The sequence below is a fragment of the Suncus etruscus genome, chromosome 15, assembly GCF_024139225.1.
Source record: "Suncus etruscus isolate mSunEtr1 chromosome 15, mSunEtr1.pri.cur, whole genome shotgun sequence".
NCBI classification, from domain to species: domain Eukaryota; kingdom Metazoa; phylum Chordata; class Mammalia; order Eulipotyphla; family Soricidae; genus Suncus; species Suncus etruscus.
The window spans coordinates 85,026,446-85,031,732 of NC_064862.1; the positions used below are offsets into that span (position 1 = coordinate 85,026,446).

Consider the following 5,287-nt stretch of genomic DNA (forward strand, 5'->3'; position numbering starts at 1 on the left):
GACTTCAAGTACCTAATCAAGGTTTGGAAGCACAGACAGGGAAGAGCCCCCAGGCAATAAAGTCTAAAACCCAGGAAAACATTGAAAACAAGACCTTGACCTGGGATCACTGCTGGCCCAGAGAATGCTGGACCCTCCCTGCTTTCAGAGACTCCAGCAGGAATAAAGGAATATCAAAGACCATCAACTACCTCCCAACCCAGTCCCAATGGGGGACTCAAGCAGGTGAAAAGGGAGGGGGGTGTAAAGGTCACAAGGTGCCTGGGGCCAGGGTGGCAGCATTTCCCCTCAGTCTTGAGGACTCTTAAGCTTTCACTCTGGGATGTGTATTCGGGTGAGTTCTGCCTTTGGATAGACCAGAGGTCTGTCTAGAGTACACACGTTGTCCCATCTCTGTCTCTGTGTCACTCTGTCTGTCTCCCTCTCCCTCTCGTTATTTTTGAGCCACATCCTGCTATGTTCAAGGCTTGAGCTCAGACTCTCTTAAGGGTGTTCAGGGAGGGACCGGAGCAGTGGAGCAGTGGCACAAGCTGTAAGGCATCTGCCTTGCCCGAGCTAGCCTAGGACAGACCATGGTTAGATTCCCTGGCGGCCCATATAATCCCCAAGCCAGGAGCCACTTCTGAGCACGTAACCCCAGGAGAAACCCCTGAGCTTCACCGGTGTGGCCACCAAAAAAAAAAAAAAAAAAAAAATGTTCAGGGAACATTGTGGTTTGCAGAGGATTGAACCCTGGGTCTCCAGCTCCCTCCAGGCCTGACTTTTGCAGAGCATTAAGTCCAGGACCTCCCAGGCACTTCTGGGGAAACAGACCTGGATAGGGTGAAAGGGGCAGATTGCCCTCTGGGGGCTGCAGCTTCTAGCTCCAGTTTATAGGAGCCACCTTCTAAAAATTCCAGCAAGGTGTTAGAGTGATGGTACAGCACTAGGGCGTTTGCTTTGCACTTGGCCAACTTGGGGCGGTCCAAGTTCCATCCCGGCATCCCATATGGTTCCCCCAAACCTGACAGATTTCTGAGCAGAGAGCCAGGAGTAACCCCTGAGTACCGCCGGGTGTGGCCCAAAGGCCTAAAAAAAAATTTAATAAATTGAGATAAATAAATTTTTTCTGGGGGGTGGCAGAGGGAAATATGGGACATTGGTGGTGGGAAGGTTGCACAGATAAAGGGATGTTCTTTTTTTTTTTTATATATATAACAAATCCTACTACAAACAAGTTTATAAGCATGGTGCTTAAATAAATATATTTAAAAAATAAAATTTGGGCCCGGAGAGATAGCACAGTGGCGTTTGCCTTGCAAGCAGCCGATCCAGGACCTAAGGTGGTTGGTTCGAATCCAGGCGTCCCATATGGTCCTCGGTGCCTGCCAGGTGCTATTTCTGAGCAGATAGCCAGGAGTAACCCCTGAGCACCGCCGGGTGTGGCCCAAAAACAAATAAAAAAAATAAAAAAAAGCTAGAAACCAAAAAAAAAAAAAAAAAAAAAAGACAAAACTAACTTAAGATTCAAACTGGCACATCCTCCGAAGACATTAGCAAAAAACCCCAAAAGAACAAGCAAATAAATAAATAAATTTTCTTCAAAAGATTTGTTCAAGCCCTGGTGTTATCTCGATCACATATTTCTTCCCCTTCGCACCCCGCATCCTATTCATTTTGGGGCGTCGGGCCCGCTGACCCACGTGCAAGAGAACCGTGCCCTATTCGCCTCTTCTTCCGTCTCTTCTGTCCATCGAGATGGTCCTAGTTCATCCCCAGGAATCAACCAACAAGATCCAACTGTCATTTCTTGGGCTGTCACCCCCAAACCTTCCCGGGGCGCTCACCTGAACGAGACCCAGCAGCTCCGGGGCGCTCAGAGCGGCCCCTCGACGTCCCTCCAGACTCCCCTGCGCTCGAGTGGACCCCCTCACCACTCGAGGTGCGACGGTGGGGACTGAGTTGGATAAGGACCTGCTAAAAGCCTGGGGTTCTGTGACGTCACAGAGACACCTGGCTAGAGTCTTAAAGGGCCAGATTCCAGCTCTGCACCCAGCACTTCCTGGCCCAGAAGTTGAATTTTTTGCTTCTGCTTGACTTGGATCAGGTGTTCCAAACCACTGTGGTCTCCAGGTCAGGGAGAAATGGAGAAAGTGGGGGCTGATCAGATCACATGTGAAGTAGAGATTATTTTTCTGTTATTTTATTTAATTATTATTGGTTTTTTGGGGGGGTCCTCCAATTCACAATACAGACCAGGCAAAGAGCCTGGGTTGAGGTGTATATGGGGTGCATTTACTGTACCTCCTTTTTCTATACAGTCAGTGTAAAGAACACAGCCTGTTGGTAAGAATTGGGAGGCCAGGGGCCAGGCGGTGGCACTAGAGGTAAGGTGCCTGCCTTGCCTGCACTAGCCTAGGACGGACAGCGGTTCGATCCCCTGGCGTCCCATATGGTCCCCAAGCCAGGAGCGACTTCTGAGCGCATAGCCAGGAGTAACCCCTGAGCATCACCGGGTGTGCCCCCCCAAAAACAAACACACACAAAAAAATGTAGGGACCCAGAGAGATAGCACAGCGGCTTTTGCCTTGCAAGCAGCCGATCCAGGACCAAAGGTGGTTGGTTCGAATCCCGGTGTCCCATATGGTCCCCCGTGCCTGCCAGGAGATATTTCTGAGCAGATAGCCAGGAGTAACCCCTGAGCACTGCCGGGTGTGGCCCATAAACCAAAAACCAAAAACAAAACAAAAAAAAAAAAAAGAATTGGAGGGGCCGGGCGGTGGCGCTAAAGGTAAGGTGCCTGCCTTGCCTGTGCTAACCTTGGACGGACCGCGGTTCGATCCCCCGGTGTCCCATATGGTCCCCAAGCCAGGAGCAACTTCTGAGCACATAGCCAGGAGTAACCCCTGAGCGTTACTGGGTGTGGCCCAAAAACCAAAAAAAAAAAAAAAAAAAAAAAGAAGTTAAATTCATTATGGGGCCGGGCGGTGGCGCTGGAGGTAAGGTGCCTGCCTTGCCTGCGCTAGCCTAGGACGGACCGCGGTTCGATCCCCCGGCGTCCCATATGGTCCCCCAAGAAGCCAGGAGCAACTTCTGAGCGCATAGCCAGGAGTAACCCCTGAGAGTCACAGGGTGTGGCCCAAAAACAAAACAAAAAAAAAAAAAAGAAAAAAAAAAAAAAAAAAAAAAAAAAAAGAATTGGGAGGCCTTATCTTTTCTTTTTTTTTTTAATTTTTTTCTTTTCTTTATTTTTTTTTTATTTAACCAACTTTATTACATACATGATTGTATTAGGGTTTCAGTCATGTAAAGAACACCACCCATCACCAGTGCAACATTCCCATCACCAATGTCCCAAATCTCCCTCCTCCCCACCCAACCCCCCACTTGTACTCTAGACAGGCTTTCTATTTCCCTCGTACATTCTCATTATTAGGATAGTTCAAAACGTAGTCATTTCTCTAACTAAACTCATCACTCTTTGTGGTGAGCTTCATGAGGTGAGCTGTAACTTCCAGCTTTTTTCTCTTTTGTGCCTGAAAATTATTATTGCAAAAACGTCTTCCATTTTTCTTAAAACCCATAAATGAGTGAGACCATTCTGTGTCTTTCTCTCTCTGACTTATTTCACTCAGCATAAAAGATTCCATGTACATCCATGTATAGGAAAATTTCATGACTTCATATCTCCTGACAGCTGCATAGTATTCCATTGTGTATATGTACCACAGTTTCTTTAGCCATTCATCTGTTGAAAGGTATCTTGGCTGTTTCCAGAGTCTTGCTATGGTAAATAGTGCTGCAATGAATATAGGTGTAAGGAAGGGGTTTTTGTATTGTATTTTTGTGTTCGTAGGGTATATTCCTAGGAGTGGTATAGCTGGATCATATGGGAGCTCGATTTCCAGTTTTTGGAGGAATCTCCATATCGTTTTTTTTGTTTGTTTGTTTTTGTTTTTGTTTTTGGGCCACACCCTGTGACGCTCAGGGGTTACTCCTGGCTATGCGCTCAGAAGTTGCTCCTGGCTTCTTGGGGGACCATATGGGACGCTGGGGGATCGAACCAGGGTCCGTCCTAGGCTAGCGCAGGCAAGACAGGCACCTTACCTCCAGCGCCACCGCCCGGCCCCATCTCCATATCGTTTTTCCTGCCCCTCTGCTCATAATATTATCTAAAGCACATATATTTGTTGGATATTGGCCTTTTTCCACAGACATGCACACATGTGGAGAATAGTGTTTCTGTGACAAATCACACAGGCAGGACAGGCACAAAGAAACTTTGTACATGTCAGGATTGTGTGAAGGACTTCGATTGAGCCACACACGTAGATGTACACAAAAAAATTCATACTGGTGGGGCCAAAGAGATAACACAGCTATAGGGCATTTGCCTTGCACACAGCCGATTCAGGACGGATGGTGGTTCGAAACCTGGTATCTCCTGTGCCTGCCAGGAGCGACTTCTGAGTGCAGAGCAGTAGTGTGACCCAAAAACAAACAAACAAACAAAAAAACCAAACCAACAAACAAAGCATACTGGAATGAAGCTTTATACTTGTCAGGAATGTGGAAAGGCCTTCAATCAATTCTCAAGCCTTGGTGTGTTCAGGGGAATTCATACAGGAACCAAACTTCATACATGTCAGGATAATGGGATTGTGGGAAAACTTCTCACAATCCTCATACCTAAATATGCACAATAAAATTTATACAGGAGGGGCCAGGCGGTGGCGCTAGAGGTAAGGTGTCTGCCTTGCCTGCGCTAGCCTTGGACGGACCATGGTTCGATCCCCTGGCGTCCCATATGGTCCCCCAAGCCAGGAGCAACTTCTGAGCGCATAGCCAGGAGTAACCCCTGAGCATTACCGGGTGTGGCCCAAAAACAAAAACAAAAACAAAAAAATTTTATACAGGAGAGAAGCCTTATACCTGGCAGGAGTGTGGGACGACTTCTGCTCAATTCTCAAGTCTTAGTAGATGGAGCTGGGGCTGTGGTTATTTTCATCCTGGCCCTCCTGAAGTGAAGCTTGTCCCCGAGTGGCACGCACAATCGAATGAAATATCTCTAGGTTAATTTTTCTATTTATTCATTTAAGGAACACACTGAGAGGTGCTCAGTGCTTTAATGTTCAGGCATTATCCCCGTGGTGTTCAGTGGCCATATGGGGGAGCCAGTGTCATTTGATTGCATGGAACATGCCATATTTGTGCTATCCTTCTGGCCCATTCATTCAATTTTTGAATAATTGAATCCATCAACTAAGCTACTAAGCTCAGTCTTACAGGGGGCTAAGGCACTTTCCTT

The 5,287-nt window shown here is 47.3% G+C and overlaps 1 non-coding gene across 1 annotated transcript; it reads right to left on the reverse strand.

Moving 5' to 3' along the window:
- Positions 1-2,208: 2,208 nt before the first annotated feature.
- Positions 2,209-2,342, reverse strand: LOC126031955 (small nucleolar RNA SNORA51). The gene has a single exon (XR_007503759.1). It is a non-coding gene; the product is annotated as a small nucleolar RNA SNORA51 (small nucleolar RNA).
- Between the last annotated feature and the right edge of the window lie 2,945 nt (positions 2,343-5,287).